At 41.8% G+C, this 20,002-nt stretch overlaps 1 protein-coding gene across 22 annotated transcripts in view; it reads left to right on the forward strand.

The window, feature by feature from the left end:
* Positions 1-20,002, forward strand: part of Ccdc190 (coiled-coil domain containing 190) — a 65,537-nt gene that overhangs the window by 19,343 nt on the left and 26,192 nt on the right. For 17 of the 22 annotated variants that reach the window (XR_008217972.1, XR_008217974.1, XR_008217976.1 and 14 more), the window contains 2 exons: positions 13,931-14,117; positions 15,067-15,264. The exons of 4 other annotated variants lie outside the window; for them this stretch is intronic. The gene's annotated coding sequence lies outside the window, so the exon portion shown is untranslated. Of the gene's footprint in view, positions 1-13,930; positions 14,118-15,066; positions 15,265-20,002 lie in introns of those variants that run through there. One more of the 22 variants, XR_008217973.1, reaches the window with a different exon arrangement.

The following is a 20,002-nucleotide window of genomic DNA, read 5'->3' on the forward strand; positions in this document are numbered from 1 at the left end:
TGTCATTTGTATATAGGAGGGCCACTACTTTTTTGTTTGTTTTTGTTTTGGGGTGTGTGTGTGTGTGTGTGTGTGTGTGTGTGTGTGTGTGTGTGTGTGTTAATTTTATATCCTGCTTCTTTGCTGAAAGTATCAACTGTAGGACTTTCCTGGGTTTTGTTTTTAATCATGTATACACATGTGTGTCTGTGTGTGGGTATGTGTACATGAGTGTAGTTACCCACAGAGACCAGAAGGGGACATGATATCCCCTGGAGCTGGAGTTACAGGCAACTGTGAACTGCCTACGCTGAGTGCCGGGAACCAAACTCAGGTCCTCTGAAAAAGCCCCAAGGTATGTGTGTTGATTAAATCTACCTCCTCTGACATTTATCAATTGGTTATCTTTTCTTACAGCTTTTTGAAATATACAGTATATTTCACACAGGGTCCACTTACTCACATCTAACTGTAACTTTGTACCCACTGATCAATCTCTCCTCCTCCTTTTTTATCCTTAATCTCCCCTACTCAGCCTCTCAGCACCTCTCAGCTCCTATGAGATCAATATTTTCTATTCCAAATAGAAACACAATTAAGTAGCACTTATCCTCCTGTGCCCAGCTTCCTTCACTTGACATAAGGATCTCTGGTTCCCTCCATGTTGACACAAATGGCAGCATTTCATTGTTGTGTGACTGAATAGTGTTCTGTGTGTATAAGTACCATGTTGTCTCTGCCGATGGCCATTTCAGTTGTTTCTTTTTTCTTTTTTTTTCCCTTTTGTTTGTGGGCGGGGGGGTGTTTCAAGACAGGGTTTCTCTGTGTATCCCTGGCTGTCCTGGAACTCTCTCTGTAGACCAGACTGGCCTTGAACTCACGGAGATCCGCCTGCCTCAGACTCCCGAGTGCTGGGATTAAAGGCATGTGCCACTATTGCCCAGCTGTTGTTTCTATTTTTTAACTCATGGGAATAGTTTGTCAATGAACATGAAGTGAAGATTTCTCTTCTGGTGGTGAGATATATAGACCTTCTTCTGCGTGTCTTGTTTGAAAAATGTCTCTTTCAAGTCAATTTCCCAGTTTTAAAAATCAAGCTATTCTTCTTTTTTTCCTTTTTTGCTATTGAAGTTTTTAAAGCCCTTTCTATTTCCTGGGTATTACATTATCACCAGATGTTTAGTTTGCTGATGCTTTCTCCCACCATGCAGGTTGTCTGTTCTCTCGGTTGGCTTTTTTCCTTCACAGTGCACAAACATTTTAGTTTTAGTTTGACAAAATCCTTGTCTGTTTTTCATTTCGTTTCCTGCCCTATTACGTCTTACTCAAAACATATTATTCAATAATAGACAGTCATTTCTTTGTCATAGGTCCTTGCACTTTGGTCAAAAATCGGTTGGCTCTAGTTCCATGGTTTATATGTAGACTCTCTGCTGATTTATGGATGTGTATTTGTTTATCTGCCAGCAACTCACTGACTCAATCACTACAGCCTTGTTGTTTTTGCTCTAGATGGTTTTGGCTGTTTGGCTGTTTTTGTGGCTCCATACAAATTTTTTGATTTTTTTTATAGTTCTGTGAAAAATATCATTGGCATTTTGATATGGATTGAAGCAAATCTGCTAGGCAACTGTTCCGCCACTGAGCTGCATCCCCAGCTTTCATTAAATTTGTAGATTGCTTTGGGTAGCAGGGACCTTTTACGAATATTGATTCTTCTACATCATAAACACAGGATGTTTTTTCATTTGTTTGTGTCGTCTTCGGTTTCTTTCACTAATGTCCTGCATTTTCATAAGAACTGTCATCTCATTGGTTAAATTTATTCCTAAGTGTTTTTTAACTGTTGCAAATGAGATTGCTTTCTTGATTTCTCTTTCAGACGTGTCACTGCTAGCAACACTACTGATAATTTTTATGCTGATTTTATATGCTGAAACTTTGCTGACTTTATTAATTCTGCCAGGCTTCCTTTGAGTCTTTGTGGTTGTTGATAGATCAGATGTGTCATCTGATGACTGCTTGACCTCCTCTTTTCTAGTTTGGGAGCTTTTTATTTCTGAATGGCCTGGCTAGGACTTGTAGCACAATTCTGAAGAAAAGTCATTTTAAAAAAGCACCCTTCCCTTGTTCCCAATAGAATGAAATTTTCCAACTTTCCTCCATTCAGTGTGGTGTTAGTTATAGGGATTTTACATGCGCTCTTGTTAAATTCTATTTCTTCTATATCTAATTCTATTTTGTTCCTTCTACATCTTTGTTCAGGGTTTTCATCACAAAGAGATGTTGAATTTTATCAAATGCTTTTGCTGCCTATATTTGGATGCTCATAATAATTTTGTATCATTCTCTTGGTGCATTGTATCACACATATGCAAAACATTAGTTAAGCCATCCATGTGTCCAAGAGATAAATCCCACTTGATCACAGTGAATAATCTTCTCACTAAGTTATTGAATTCAATTTGTTGGTATTTTCCTGAGGACTTTTATGTCTATTGCCATTCAGGATATTGACATATTGAATTCATTTCTTGCATTCTTGTTTGATTTTGGTTTCTGGGTAATGTCAACTCTATAGATGTATTGGAAGAATGCCTTCCTCTTTGTTTTTGTAAGAATAACTCAAAAGAATTAATATTGATTCTTTAAAATTGTATAGAATGTGGCAGTGAAGTCATCTGGTTCTGGGCTTTGCTTTGATGGAAACTGTTTTTGCTATGGTTTCAATCTTCTTACCATTGATCTGTACAGATTTCTTTATGATTCAGTCTTTCTAATACTATTTCTGGCATGGATAATTGGACAATAGCATGTCTGTTACCCAACGTTTCTATTGAATACTTCTCAATTGTTTTAGCGAAAGGAATGGTGCTTCTGTTCTGAATCTCTTCCAGATAATTCTTCCCTTCTATCTTGCAAAGCTCTATGTGAGCTATTTCTAGACTTAAAATGTCCATCTGCTTCATCCCAGATTCTGATTCATAAGCCACCCTATTTCTACATCCTCCCTATGGGAATCTGCTCTTAGTGGTGCATTTATCCAATAGAGAAACAGAGATACAGGGAAGGAGGATGGGCCACAGCATCAGAATCCTGGATATGAACATGACCATATCATGACAGTCATTCTTCCTTGAGATGACAGCTAACTTCTCAGTTTAAATTTCTTTCATATAAAAATGTCACAGTAACACATCAACTTCAATTTGATTCAGCAATATAACAGGAAACCTAAACTAACAGTAGTCAAAATGACATACACACCTTAATCCTCATATAGATGTCTAGATAGGCAGTCCAGGAGGAGTTCCTTCTACCTCATTGCTCTACAATCCCCAATGTGCAGTTTGGTTTCTTGATGGAAGAGGGTTTCTTCCACCCCCATGCTTAGGTTATATCTGTCTTCTAGTTATAGATAGGAAGGAAAACACAGAGAGATAAGTGGCCCTATATAGAGGCATCATTCAAAAGCCAAAAGCAGGAGAGTGGGAGCAAAGAAAATGGTAAAGAACATCATGAACTCTTTCCTCCATGACAGAAATGCAAAAACAGCAAAGCTTTCAAATCACCTTTATCATAACTCTGGAAATGGACCAAAGGCTTGCCCAATCCAGGAAACATCTAATCAGAAGAGGCAACAAAATTCCCAGGACAGCAATCACCTTGGTGTTTTAACTCTAGTCTCTTCCCCCTCTCTTCAGCTCCATGGTAGCTTTGAAAACTAGCAACTTGGCAGCCACAGGAGGGAGGAAAATAGAACTATGGCTCCTTTGAAGTCCCATGTACATAGGATTATCATTATTTGTCTTGCCTTGTGTTTCTCTAGAAGGTTCCTCATGAAAAGCTGTCTGTATCTGACAAGACTCAAATGGATCCATCCAGGTAGGGGCAGGAAGCATTTTTCCTAGACTCTTTGATTGAACTCAATTATAGGCAATCATTTACCTCACAGCAATCTCAGACACTGAATAATAATTATATCAATCAACAAACTAACCAAGAAACTCAAAATGGAAAGTTAGGGAATAAGATGTCAGTAGAGGCTTTGAAAATTTGACATCTTTTTAGGAATATAAAAAGCCACTTGCATGCTATTGTTGCTAGAGTTTTCCTGCCTGGCCCACAGTCAGGACAAATCTCTCTCACCCGCCAGTCCCAAGCCGCTCAAACCCGATCAAGTAAACACAGAGACTTATATTGGTTACAAACTGTATGGCCGTGGCAGGCTTCTTGTTAACTGTTCTTACAGCTTAAATTAATCCATTTCTATTAATCTATACCTTGCCACGTGGCTTGTGGCTTACCGGTACTTTACATCTTCCTTGTCCTGATGGTGGCTGGCAGTGTCTCCCTCCCTCAGCTCTATTCTCCTCCTTGTCCCGCCTATACTTCCTGCCTGGCCACGGGCCAATCAGTGATTTATTTATTGACCAATCAGCAACACATTTGACATACAGACCATCCCACAGCATGCTATCCTAGTTTGATCAATGGAACAATATAAATCTAAAACAATTTGTGTCTTTTTCTTGTTTTATGAACCACTGAGTTTGATCAGAGCTGTCTTTGTGATCATGGGTTTAGGCATATCCACTGGAGCCTGATAGGTTCACCAGTGAGTACACAACTTAAATGAATGACTTCTCCTCTCCCAGAATCTATCTGTTGCCCACCAATCCAGCAGGGAGAAGCAGAGCTTCCCCAGCTCATCCTCCATCCATGCCTAACTATTGGGGGCCAGTTCTTGTGCAGACCCAGTGCACACAACAATAGATGTTATTTTATGATTTCTGTGACTGTGTCCTGCTCATAACGTAGGGTTTTGCCACCCTATTCCCTGTCTCCTGGTTTATAGATATCCCCATCCTTCTTCTGCAAAATTCTTTGAGCCTTAGAGGGGGTGGTCCTGTTCAGGGCTGAGTATTTAATTGTGAATTATACTCAGCACCTTGAATAGTCATGAGTTTCTGTATTCACTGCCATTCACTGGAAAGAGGGGCTTCTCTGATTATGGCTGAGAGCAGTATCTGTCTATGAATGTAAACATAGATATTTAGAAGGTAGTTTAACACTGTCAATTTAGCTAAACAACAACAGTAGTAGATTTACTTCCTTGACTCAAGATATCCACAGACATGAATTTTTGGTTTATAGTACCAGGCATGGATTCTCTCTTGTGGAGCAGGCCTCAAATTCAGAGAGTAGTTGGTTACTCCTACAGCAGTTACACCATTATTGCACAAATGTGCACATCTTGCCTAGCAGGTTAGCATTATACTTTGCAGGGTTCACAACTGGATAAGACTGTTGATGTTTTTTTTCTCCCTTATCATCCTGAACAGCACTTTCTGGTACTATGAAAGCTGCCCAACAGAGAGAAAGCTTCCAGTTTAGTTCTGACTCAACTTCTTTATATCTTGAAGTCAAACTATATGTTCTCTTCAGGCATAGGATCTCATCAACTATTTCTGGTGAACAACCAAGAAGAACGGCACAAGCTTGTACCATTTGGGGGTTGGCCTTCTGTAGTCTTCTCAACTAACAACTCATAAAGAGGTATCCCACACAAGGCACTGACATTTTTGCATTTTCCATTCTTGCATGATATGTCCTCTCAAGCCCTTTTTATCATCATTATCATCATCATCATCATCATCATCATCATCATCATCATCATGATATTTTTAACTGGGATAAAGGATACTATGTCTCTATATGGCTTTTTCATACATCTTTCAATTTGGCTAACTCTTCATCCCATCCCTCTGTCCCCATCACCCCTACCCCTCCTTGCTTAAACCTTCCCACCTAGTATTTCCCATGACTACTTTCACATTACCTGTGTTGTCCTATTACCCTCCCTTCCTTAAGGTAGCCCCTCTCAGTAGCCCCTTTCTGGTTTCCTTGCTTCTACAGGCTTTCCAAATTGAACACTCAAAATTAAAGATTCAAAGCTAGGATCCACACATGAGGGAAAGTATGTGGCATTTGTCTTCTGTGCCTGGTAACCATCATTTAATATAATTTCCCCAGTTCCATCAATTTACTTTCAAATCTTACAATTTTGTTTTAGTTTCAGACTCAATGGGTTAAGAGCTCAGACTCACCTTCATCTCAGATGCCATTGCAAGTGTAAGATCCCTCGGTCACCCAAATTTCCTTCTAAACAAGCTATAAATTTGTGTTTCTGCATAATACCCACCCTTCAGTTTCAACAATTTGCAGAAAAAGTCACAGAACTCAATATAATTAGTTAATCACAAAAGATGTAGTTCTAGAACAGCTGATTAGAAGGCAAACAAGATCTGAAAGTGGCAGCGCAGAATCTCCATGCCCTCTGAGTACAACACTGCCCTAGACTTGTGGTACGTCTCATCATTTAGAGCTTTTAAGAAAGTTTCATTCCACAGGCATGATTGACTAAGTCACGGGCCATTGGTGATCAACAGGCCCTCCCTCCTGCCTGGGTTTGAGGTGCATGGCTGAATCTCTAAGTTCCTAATCAAGACTTGATTTTTCTATACCAACCCTCACTCTGAAGCCATCTGACAGCCTGACAGCAGACTCACCTCAGTAGAACAAGTAACGTTCCTATCACTTGAATCATTCAAGATGTTCTAAGAATTTGAGGAACTCTGCTCCTGGGAGTCAATACAAACCCCAAGTAGCCCCCTTTTTATGCTTCAAGGACACCTTTTGTCAAGAAGAGATAATACATCCCCAAACATTCCTAACAGCACAATCCCAAAATGCAGAGCAAAAAATCATCAGAATCAAAGAGGGAAACAGATGACTGGACATAATAATATCTCACTTTCAATAACCGATTTAACAACCAGACATAAGATCAACAAAGAAGTAGAAGATTTAAACAGCTATGTAAACCAGCAAGACTAGTGTATATCCATGAAGCTAGTAACTCCTCAGTAACAACAGAACATGCAGCCTTCTCAAGGGTATGCAGGACATCATCCAGGCAGGTCCTGAGTTAGCCAAGGAGGCAAAAATATCAAAAGATATAAAGAAATTTAAATCAAATAAGGCATAGTCTTTAGAATTAAATTTGGGGGACTCATGAGAGGTGAAAAATGAAACACGTAACATACTCTTAACTAACCACTAGATCATAGAAGAAATTATAAAGCAATATTCAATGGCTGCACCCATCATTTTCTCATGTACCTCAGCACTGAGGTGCATGGCCAGAACTCTGAGGTATAGTGGTGCCATTAGTCTGAAAAGCTATCTGCAGTTTATGTTACTGTTGGGAAGCAAAGCAATAGAAATGGGAAGAGGTGTATCAATCAACCTCTGCCACGTAGGATTTTGTGGAGACCGAATACAATAACACATAGCGAGACCTTTGCCATTTATAATGCATTATACAAAGGTGAGTCACTGCTGTTGCTCATCTGGTCAGGGTGGCAGACATTCCAGCTAGCTCCAAGGCTGACTCAACCTCTAATTGAACAAACACTAAAAAAATAGTTTGTTGTATCGAATTCAACATTTGCTGGCTAACATTTCAACCTCAATTCAAGCACAGAAGCATGTTTCTCCACAAGGCTGATGAGAATGTGCCTTTCTGAAAGCAAAGGATTGTAATGGTGGGAACTGCCAAATTACGAAAGAACTTTGCCAGCCCTTAAGTGTTCTCTCTCTGTGTCAGATAGCCTTGCCTTGACTGAACATAGTTCCTCATTGTTCTGGAAGATTTTAAGTCTTTTTATGCTAAAGAGAAGCAGTAAATATAGCTGGCACAGGACTGAATGAAAGTCCTCAGCCTTGATTTATAAATGCAGACAAAACATGCCTGGTGATACATGCCTATAGTCCCAGCACTCAGGAGGCAGAGGAGAGTGAGTTCAAGGTCACTGTGGGCTACCCAGCAAGACCCTGTGTCAAATATGTATATTTAAATTAAAATTCAAGCAGAGATTTTGAAAGTATGCAGTCTTATCTTGGGCCTATTCCATAAGACAGATACACAATAGCCTTCTCCAAATCTGGCATCCATGCAGCTCAGCTCTCAGAGGAAGCAAGAAACAGCTTGTGTGACGTCAGAGTGTAAAACTATTTCTATATATTGGAATATTCAATACTTTCACATACTCCCCTCCAGGATTTCCCATTAAGGTATCCTTATAAAACATAGCATGTCTCAAAATATCCTTGGTATTTGGCCCAGTTCATTCACCACAACTGAGAAATCTCTTTGGCATTCCATTTAATTGTGAAATTTTACATATTTTTAAAATATTGCTGTGCTAGTCTTTATAACAAAATCGCTTCTTTTCCCCCTCCCTCCCCCTGCCACTCTATTACAGGTAGGTGTCTTTCTCCCTCACTCTCCACCTTGTTTTTTTTGAGACAGAGTCTCTCACTGAACTTGAAACTCATTGATTTGGCTAGAATGGCTGGACAGCAAGCTCCAGGGACCCACTTGTCTCTGCTCCCCCAGTGCTGGGATTACAGAGGTTATAGATGAGTGCCACCATATCTGGCTTTTTTGTAGGTGCTGGGGTTCAAACTTAGGTCCTCATGCTTGCACGGCAGCCGCTTTACCAACTGGACCAACTCCCTACCTACCCCCCATCAATTTAAATGACTCGATATAATAAGGATGTTCTGGGAGAATCAGCGTGGATAACTTCCAGCTACGGTCTCACACCACACTGCATCCCCCCTGTAGAAGTCTGGGATAGTGCAATACCAGAATCTTGCTTTCCAGAGCCTTACCTGATACAAAGCCATTTTAAAAACTCCGGGAAAACATGCCTGAGGATACTGTTATGGGCAGCTTCTCAGAGCTCACTGCTAATTATTGGGCTCAGCTCATCTGGTGTATTTTGTTTACTCATGTATCCCACAGTGCTTGGAACCATGGTGAGCACATTGGAGGTGTTCTGCCAACATTTGTTGGATGACTAATATTGTCCCGGGATCTTGTTTATGAAATCTATTGTTCTAATAAATAAATAATGTATCCCAAAATAAAATATTGAACAGGAGCTATTGGAGGAGGCGGGGGGTTAGTGCTAGCATGTACATACAGCTAGCTCATCATTTGTGGAACTGGAAAATGGGCAGGCCGGGTGCTGCACTCGCTCTGCTCTTGACTGTGAGGATGGGGTGAGCAGCTGCCTCGAGCTCTCTGAATTCCCTTCTGTGATGGGCTGTAACCTAGAATTCCACATACACTCGTGGCTTAAAGACTCATCATTTGTGGCTGAAAAGATGCTCGTTGGGTAAAGTCACTTGTGCAGGCCTGGTGGCCTGAGTTCCACGCCCAGAATGTGCAGTAGAATGAGAGAACAAAATCCTTAAAGTTGTCCTCTGAACCCCACGCATGCTGTGGCATCCATGCACTCACACTCATATGCAAACATTCATACACACACACACACACACACACACACACACACACACATACATACACACACACACACACACACACACACACACACATACACACACACACACACACACTCACACACACACACACACACACATACATACACACACACACACACACACATACATACACACACACACACACACACACACACACACACATACATACACACACACACACACACACACACATACATACACACACACACACACACACACACACACACACACACACACACACGAGAGAGAGAGAGAGAGAGAGAGAGGATAAATAAAATTTTCTAAAGAAATGGCAAGGGATGTAAGATCCAGTGATAGCTATCTAAAATGAATGCTCACTCCTCTAGGCCTCGCTGACTTTCCTCTCAGGAGGAAACCATTTCCTCCACGGCCAGGGATACCAAAGAGATGGGCTCTGTTTCTGGGAGAAGTAAAATGATTATTTACTTAGCTTGATCCAAAAGGGTGTGGCACTGGAGCATCTCACACCTTAGTGGATCTACCTGGGGCTTTCCTCATTGCTCTGTGATGTGCAGCCCAGTGTAGATGCTACTAACCCTGTGTGAGGACTACAAGGAGCTGAACTGTGCACATCCTAATTGACATCTCTTCCAAATACAAAACACACACCAGACTTGGAAGGCTTTGCACAAAAAGAACAATGTAAACTATCAATATTTTCATATTTGTTTTATGTTGAAATGACAACATGGCCTCATATTGGTCACATTTGTCCACTCTTTTCTGAAAAGTGAACCAAGCCCAACTAGCATCTAGAATTTCTAAATTTGATAGAAAGCAATAAGTCATTTCAGGTTAATCCATTGACAAATAGCCTCTGAAAGGATTTTGAAAGGATCATAAGCAAATAAACTTTTCATAAATTAAATATATAAATAAGTATATAGTATCCAACGGTCTAACAGACATGTCACTGTGACTGTTTTAGGGGAGAGCAGAGGATACGAGAATTAATCTAAAAGGAAATAAACTAAGACTCTATATTCATTACTTGTCTCATTACAACAAAAATGTGTGAGAAATTGCAGCTTAAGGCAGGAAGAGTTTCTTCTAGCTCAAAGTTCAAGGCTATAGTCCACGTGACCCAGAAGGCATGGCAACAGGAGCGTGAGGCAGCTGGTCACGCTGAAGTCGGAAGGAGAGAAAAAGAATGCGTGCTCAGTTTGCTTTCTCTTTTTACTCAGTCCTGGACGAAGCTTGTAGAGTGGTCAAAACCCATTCCAGATTCAGTTAAACCAGTCCCGAAATGCCTTCACAGATACACCCAGAGGTTCTTCACCTAGGTGGGTCTAGATCTGGCCAAGTTGACAGTCAATATTAGCCGTCACAGGACCCTTGCACAAAATGAAAATGGTGGCGTGTCATAAACTGAGGTTTGTCTAACCTTTTCTGCATGTGAGGTCCCAGAAATGCAGTTATCATTTATAAAAATCAGTGGGCTGGATGGGCTCGGGGTAAGGGACAGAAAGCTGAAAGCAGAGATCCGTGGCTGGGAGCACCAGGAGAGACAAAATGGGTCAGGAAGATGACACTCTCGTCTTCTGCAAGGTACAGACGATGAGCCTGAATACCAAGTTAACACTTGTTTCACCTGGGGCCACATCAGTCCTGATCTTTGTTCATGAAACAAAGACACAAAAAAATCTTTCTCTGACTTTACGTAACGAGACATTATGTAAAGAATGAACTTTATTTCACTGGTGGTACTGACCAGAACAAACAGCAATAAAAAGGATTGATTAAAACCACGTCAATCACATTTATACCTGAGAGCGTACAGTGTGTACACAACCCCCACCCCACCCCATCAGCTGTTACTCCGGGTACCTAATCCACTAACATTTTCTGTTAGAACTAAAACCGTTAGAAGGTGACCATCTAAGCAGCCACTGACTTGCTTCAGAGGCTGGATGAAGGAGGTAGTGTCATCAGCACCATCTGCTAAGAATTTGCTCATTTGCAAGTTAACAAAAAAAGCAGTAAGATTACGTTGACAGTTTTGTTCTGATGTCCCCTGTTGTGACAGTACATGTTCCCAAAATTCATATCTTTAAGTCCTAACCCCCAGTGCCTTAGAATGTGACCTTATTTGGAAATGGACTCTTTGCTGATGTGATTACATGAGGTCAAACCACAGAAGAGTGACGGAAATCATTATATTTTTTTTTTAAAGGAAATCTGGACACAGAACACACACATATACAGAGACACGATGTGATAATGGAGGAGGCAGTAGAGATGACAATTCCACAAGCCAGGGACTCTAAAGATTGACAATGAGCCACTGGGCACTAGGAGAGATGCCCACGGAGTACCTTCTTCCTCAATGTCCTCAGAAGGGACAGACCCTGCCAACCCTGATCTCTGAACTCTGAAAAGCATGTGAGAATACATTCATTTGTCAAGCCGCCAAATTTGTGATACTTTATTACACTCTCCATAGAAAATGAACATGAGCCCGTAACTTAAGCTAGTGAATAACATAAAGTACCTCACACTGACAGGGAGATGTTGTAGGCTCTGCTTTAAAACCAAGTCAGAAAATAGCTTGGCTCCCTCAGCTATGAAGCTGAGAGAATATTGCACAACCTTCAGCCCCTCAGTCTTTTCAACGGTAAAGTGGGTGTAATAATCATCTTACCTAGTAGAATAAAATGAGCCAATACTGCTCTAAACACACTGCCTGGTGGTATATCCTCTGCACTCAAAAAATATTAGCTATCCTTGCTGACTAGGTACATTTTCGGCTATAAAACACTTTCTTGTGTTTTATTTCATCTTTCTTCAGATTCTGAGAGCAATGTGTTGTTACTTACATTTTATAGCTGGATTGTGAAACTCACCGATTTAATGGGAAAGCTGGGTAGAACTGAGATCTAGATGTTGGGATCCCATCGGATCCACCTCCTATTTGTGTAACTTTGAACATGTTTTTCTAACCCCTTCCACATGCCTGTTCTTCTAGACAAGATCTTCTATACAGGGAACCCATAATCACAGGGGTCATTAGGCACCTGTGTTAGAGTAATGCAAGGTGAGGAAGACTGACCAGCATTTTTTTGTCTTGAAGATAAAGGAAAGAAGCTAGGTGCCAATGGATGGCGTCTGCCCCTAGAAGCTGGAAAGGGGAAGCAAACTGGTTCTTTTGGAATTCTAAAGTCTGCAGAAAGAGAACTAGTTTCCCCTAAGAAATTGTACTATTACGGAACCAGTTTTGCATTCCTGACTTTCACAACAGTTAGATGACAAGTCTGCAATGTTTAAGCCACTAAGTTGGTGACAATTTGCTATAATTTGCTACAATGCAAACTAATACATGCCTACTCATAGCTCCATCTGCACACCTCCACAAAGGACTTCTTCGTTCTCTCTCTCTCTCTCTCTCTCTCTCTCTCTCTCTCTCTCTCTCTCTCTCTCTCTCTCTCTCTCTCTCTCTCTGTGTGTGTGTGTGTGTGTGTGTGTGTCTGTCTGTCTGTCTGTCTGTCTGTCTGATCCTTCCAGTCAAGATTGCAGGGAATAGGAATCCACTTGAACAAATCTGACCAGCTGGCTCCACCACTCTCCATTACCCCAAACTCCATTCATATTCTTAATATGGGACACATCTCCTTCACATAACGTAAATAATTCATTGTACCATCTAAAGATCTGCCTCCCCCTCTTGCTGTCTCTCAGGGTCACTCTGGTGATATAAAACCATGGACCATTTTCTGCTTGTACCACACACTAGGATGACTTATCTGTCATTGTTTCTTTGGTTCCCATAATCAATTAACACAAAAGAAATAGTTTTACATAATAAACACTTATTCTTTCAAAATTCTAGAGACCCAACATTCTCAAAGAACAAACCACCCGGTTGCACTCTTTTGGAGGCCTTGAGGGACAATCACTGCCTTCCTCTCTCCTACTTTGTAGTGGCTGTAGATGGTCCTGGGCATCCCTCAGCATGTTGATGCAACCCCCCTGTTCTGCCTCTCTCTTCAAATTGCCTTCTTCTTTGTGCCTCTATCTTCTCTTTTGTGTCTTCTAAGGACACACGTCATTGATTGGATATAAAACCAACAAAGACAATCCAAGACCTTTGCTCCATGTTAAACTTACTACACTACCCATGAGCCAAATTCATCCTTTTCTTTCTTCTACCAAGTGGCCATAAGAATGAACAGAACATGTGCGATGCAGCAGCAGTGGGTGGCACGGAAGTCCATTTTCTCTGCCTCCTTGTGCCCCATCCCTATTTATACCCAACTACCAACAAACCACTTACATACTAAAAGGCATTGCTGTAAGTTCACCCAGCATTATGCTTTGAGAGGTTTGTCAATAGTGCAGCTCATTGTGGACAATTCTGGCTGCCTGGTAACTTAATCTTACAGTCAGGTGTTTCATCTGTGCCAGGGCCCAGTCGACTGCCAGGAGCTATTTTCAAAAATGATGTCTAGTTCCGTGCTCTAAATGGCTTGACTCTATGCCAGAACCCTAGGCATCTATGTTGTGATTTTCTTATCAGAACTTGATAGAAACCATGCACACAACACAACTGCCTACTGTGGACACCTCCAGTACTACGAGTCTGTAACACGATGTGACCCAAACGGAAGGACTGCTTGCTGATGCAGCTTGGATTGACTGCTGAGACCTCTCCTGCTTGAGGATCCACTGAGAGCTGGCAGCCTTCCACATTGCCTGGTAAATAGGTCAGAGCATATTTTCAAGTGTGGAATATTCCATCTTAAAGATGTGGAGAAGCCTATGGGATGGAATGGTTCTGGCTTCACAGGGTGAAGATGAGAGATGAAAATGTTTGTCCTTGTTTAGGAATAATTTTATCTCACCATGACCAGACTCTTAGACTCCCAGAACCTCCTCTAATAGGGATGCCTTGAATCTTTGCAGAGTTTATGTCCCATGTTCTAGGACATATTCATGCCCTCATCATACTTTCCACTTCTTCCTTAACTGATAAGAACAAACTGTCATGGACAGACTTAAATAGTGTGATGTGCCATCCAATGCCCAGGTAGTCCTCATGCCTTTGTAATTGAAGGTTACACACATAGCATGCCCAACACAGGTCCTAAGTGCACACAATTGTCTATTCCATGTAAATGGGAAATGCTTCTATTTTTGTGCCAAGGCTGATAAGGAACATGGTTGTCAACTCAGTGGCTGTGTATCATGAGTACAAATTGTGGCAATCTGCTTTAGCATGGCAGATGCAGTGCAGCTGAGTTAGGGGTAGTCCACTGACATCCATTGAAATCCATCTGAATTCTGTAGAAAGCAAACTGAAGAATGCTAATATTATGAAGGCCACCACCCACACATCCTTTATGCCCTCAGTGTGGCAGCCCTCCTAGAATTCCCTCCTAGAATCCAAGGTAGTATTGTCATGGGTGGGATAGAGGAAATTTCAGAATCTGTCACAGGACCATCAGCTCTCTCACGTGTTAGCTCTCATTCTACAGCTTAAAGAACAAATGTGGGAATTCTGCTACAGGCATGTCCATTCTAATAACATATAGGGAAACTACTATCAAGAGGTCCCATAGACTTAGAGTAGGACCCCTTTCACAACATCATCTCCATGTGCCCCGATTCTAATGAGGTAAGGCATAAAGTCCTTGTGTGTCTTTCTTTACCCAGACTCTGCACACAGCTCAGGGGGATAAAAGGCAGTTTTCATGAAGCCCAACAACCTGAATTTGATCCCCAGGATCCAGATGGCGGAAAGAGAGAACCAATGCCCACAAGTTATCCTCTGACTTCTACACATGTGCTCTGTATGCACACCCCATCCCCCGTAAATAAAAAAGTGTTAATAAAACTTATTTCATTTCATTATTTTATGCGTATGAGTGTTTTTCCTGTATATATGTCTGTGTAGTGTGTACATGCCTGTGCCTGCAGAGGCCAGAAGAGGGTGTTAAATCCCCTGGAACTGGAGTTACAGACAGTCTGTTGTAAACGCAATGTGGGTGCTGAGAACCAAATCCAGGTCCTCTGAAAGAACAGCCAGTGTTCCTAACCACTGACCTATCTTTCTATAGCCACTAGTTTTACTTTTGACATTGAAACTTTTCATTTTACTAAGCTTTCTTTCTTTGAACAAATTATCCAACTTTTTCTATGTAGCTGTTGATTTTTCTCTTTTACGTAAAGACCAATCAGTGTACCAACCAATGCTTTCTTTGGGAAGTTTTGTGAGTCATTTTTTATGTTTAAAGCTGTAAGCCATCTGTAATTCCAATTTTACTTTCACAGGAAGAACAAGGAACTCTTTTCAAGAGGCTTTCTAAAATATTCTGCATTCCATTAAATCAGAAAGAAAAGGACCAGATATTCTTTCTAATTCTGCCCTCTTTTGCATAATAATTTCTATTAAATTACAAATATAGCCTTTATGGTAGAAAATTTGGAAAATACAGGAAGGCAAAATACAGGAAGGCATAAGAAAGAAAACAAAAAACTATCAAAATAAATCCACCAGTAAGAGATAATTACTGTGAATATGACAGTTTATTTTTGGCACATCTATAACCTTTACTAAATCTGGAGTCATATTTTATATATACAATTGATTTGTGATTTTATTAGTTTATTATCAATTCAGCAGGTTGTAGGCGTCTGTCAATAAGGAATCTTTGAAAGCACAGTCTTAAAAGGCTATATAACATTTTACATGCATTAGTACAATGATAACTATGTCAACAATTTGGGAGTGGATCAATAAAAGAAATTAAGAAACCATAGGCTGGAGAGATGGTTCAGCTGTTAAAGCTAGGCTCACAACCAAAAATACAAGAAATCAAAGATTCACACACATTGAAAGTATCTTCAACTAACTTCTAATATGTAATAATGATTTCCACATCTGCCAACTCTATTTAAGAGCATTTGCCTCAAACTAGTTTTGTTCTTTCAATCTCTGCAACTTTGAGACCCGACAAATCGTTTATTGTTGAGAGCCCTTTAAATACCATGCAATTGCCTGGAAATAGGTCTCTCCAGGGGTGTCCTAGGATTAAAGAAAAAACTTTAAAGTCCTCCAGCCCTCAAGTCTTCTAGTTTTGAGAAAACTACAAAACCAGTTTCCTGTGTCTACTTTTGAACAGAGAATGCAAAGAAAGAAATCCCCATGCCCATGCAGAGAACTCCATCCTTTGGGTTACTGTCACCCAAAGAGGGTATGTGTGTCCTGGTCTTATCTGTCTCTTGAGTAGGGAACCTAAGTTTAGATCCTCAGGGTTAGCAGGGGATAATGCAGAAGAGAGTTGAGGTTGGGGGACAGGAAGGAAAACAGGAAGAAGATAGTGTGTGTCGGGGGGTGGGGTGGGGCGGGGTGGTCCTCACTCCTGGCTCTTCTTCACTATAGGTCTAAAGATGCACGAAGGCTAGAACTTAGCACAGGCTCCGGTTGAAATCTTGAGATGAGAGACTGTGATAGTTAGATGTTTTTGTTGACTTGACACAAACCTAGATGTATCTGGGAAGAGATAGTCTCCACGTAGGAGTTGTTTCCATCAGACTGACCCATGAGCAAATCTGTGGGGCATTCTCTTAATTGATGATTGATGTGGGAGGACACAGCCCACTGTGGATGATGCCATCCTTGAGCAGGTGGTCCTGGGATGTATAAGAAGGTGAACTGAGCAAGCTATGGAGAACAAGCTGGTAAGCAGCATTTCTCCAGGCTCTCTACATCTGTTCCTGCCTCCGGGGTCCTGCTTTGGGTTCCTGTCTTTCTTTTCATGAGAGATTCTAAGCTGCAAAGTGAAATAAACTCTTGTCTCCCCATGTTGCTTTTGGTCATGGTAGCTATTGCAGCAGCAATAGAAAGCAAACTGAGACAGAGACTCACTAGGGGAGTGGCCATTTATAAAGAAGGCAACTATGTCCACATAGAATACTGTAAGTGGACAGTCATGAGAGAAGCAGGGTCAGAGGAAATAGATGAGGGTCATTAAACCGTAGCTGTCCCCAGGCTTTTCTGGTGACGAGATTCTTCCCCCTAACTGATGATTAAAGAAGTCACTAAGATCACCAGTCTCCCGGTTTTCATTTATAAACCAAAAGGAAGAAGACAGGATAACAAAATCACTACACGTGGGCTTTGTATGTCCATAATTTCACAGGTGAAAGACAGAAGTGTCAAGAAAAGTTAAGAAAATTGGCACAATTATAAACCTAGAAAATAAATGGCAGGATGTCAAAGCCGATATCTGATTGGCCCCTAAAGTTCTAGTCTCATCTTGACCCAATGGTTTAGTTTCTGAGTTCTTGGCCACCCCACACTTAGTGTGGAAGAAACAAAAGGAGTCCTGTGTAGCCCAGAGCAGCTCTCAAGCCCCAGAACATATGAGGGTGTTTGTAAACTTGATTACAGTGATGTCCTTCTGTTTGCAGAGTCATAACATGAGAGAGTGTGTGGCTCAGCATTTAATTTAGCCCCACGATTACCTATTTATAACTCAGGAAACCGGCATGATCTATAAATAGAGGATAATAAAACCTTATTGTGAAACTTCATAAATGCAAATTAATACTTGTTACCTGTGTTCCATCAGTGATCAACTATCCAGTTAAAATTACGTAAATCTGATCCAAGGACTACAGGAAAACTCTGGGAACAGAGACGTGACTACATGGTCCCTGTCTGTTATGTCTGTCCTTTCACCCTTCAGTCCACCCACCCACTGCGGTTCTCAGTTCTTCCCCCTCACTGAGGAAATCGCCTAGATCTAGCAACAAGTGTTTACAGTTGCTTTCTCTTTTTGTAGTCTCTGTCTGTCTGTCTGTCTGAATATGTGTGTGTCAGTCTGTACGTATGTCTGTGTGTCTGTCCATGTGTCTGTGTTTCTGTGTATATGTGTGTATGCATATGTATATGATCACATTAGTGGGTGACTTGGAGTGTCTTTTTCATCACTTTTTACTTTGGTTTTTGAGACAAGACCTCTCACTGAACCTGGAGCTCATCCACTGGGCAAGACTAGCCAGCCAGCAAGCCTCGGGATCCTCCTGTCTCTAACTCCTGCTTCCCTGGTGCTGAGGTTATAGGTGTGCTCCTGGGGTGTTGGTGATGCAGATGTGCTCCTGGGGTGCTGGGGATGCAGGTGTGCTCCTGGGATGCTGGGGATGCAGATGTGCTCTTGGTGTGCTGGGGATGAAGACGTGCTCCTGGGGTGCTGGGGATGCAGGTGTGCCCCTGAGGTGCTGGGGATGCAGGTGTACTCCTGGGGTGCTAGAGATGCAGGTGTGCTCCTGGGATGCTTGGGATGCAGATGTGCTCTTGGGGTGTTGGGGATGAAGACATGCTCCTGGGGTGCTGGGGATGCAGGTGTGCCCCTGGGGTGCTGGGGATGCAGGTGTGCCCCTGGGGTGCTGGGGATGCAGGTGTGCCCCTGGGGTGTTGGGGATGCAGATGTGCCCCTGGGGTGCTGGGGATACAAGTGTACCCCTGGGGTGCTGGGGATCAAACTCAAGTCCCCATGCTTGCACAGCAAGCTCTCCACCAAGTGAAGCATCTCCCCAGCCCCAGAGTTCATGATAAATGTTAAATACAGTGTCGCCGGATATTTACATCATTTATCCTCGACTCAGCCCAGAGAGCACAGCAGCAGAGGATAAGGGGTAGGGCAGGGACCATAGGAACAGGGAAAGATGCTGGGCTCTGTCCAAATGCTGACAAGGGCAGTACACTTAAATCAGCCCCCAGTGTGAGAGAAAAGGGGGACAGTAGGTTCTCTTTTTTTCTAATGTCACACAAGGAAGTAGGATGGAGAAAACTCTGGAACAAGGGAAAACCCCTGGCCTGTCTGGCCTTTCTGGCCTTGAGGCTTGAGATTTAATTCTGACTCTGCCACTCTCAACCTCAAACCTGAGGCGGATGACTCACCCCATGCCCTTCATATTCTCAACTGTAAACAGGATACTAACATGATCATTTTTAGGTGTCTTTACATTGTAACTTTCTAGGATTCTAATATTTGGGATCTTAGCATGTGGATTAAAGCTGATTCTGTCTATAACTAATTGATAAATAAGCAGGTATCTTTTCTTGTGTAATTTTATTTTTACTGCATGTGGATGAGTGTTTTGCATGCATGTCTGGGCATCACATATATTGTCTGCAAAGGCCATAAGGGGGCACCAAATCCCTGGACCTCTAGTTATGAATGATTGTGAGCCGCCATATGGGTTCTGGGAATCGAACCTAGGTCCTCTGGAAGAGCATCCAGTGCTCTTAACCACAGAGCCATCTCTCCAGACCCCTAGAAGAAGAATATTTTCAAGGCAAGCTTTAGAAGCAAATTTCCCTTTTTCTGGTATTTGGACTGAATCTTTGCAGTCTGAGATTAAAGTCTTGTTGATTATTTTCCCCAATCTCCTACCAACCTGTACTTCCACCACAGCATGGAGACCTCCTCAGACCCCATGCTTTTCTTTGCATCTCCCCGACAAGTGGTCTCCTCTCATCAATGGACAGTCAAATGAGATGGGCATGTGCTTTTCTCTGACCTGAGACAGAGCTCTGGGACAACAGAGATGGCAGTACCTCACCCTTTGCACCTCACAGACC

Source organism: Peromyscus californicus, unplaced genomic scaffold (assembly GCF_007827085.1).
Source record: "Peromyscus californicus insignis strain IS unplaced genomic scaffold, ASM782708v3 Scaffold_14__1_contigs__length_90479793_seg_2, whole genome shotgun sequence".
NCBI classification, from domain to species: Eukaryota; Metazoa; Chordata; class Mammalia; order Rodentia; family Cricetidae; genus Peromyscus; species Peromyscus californicus.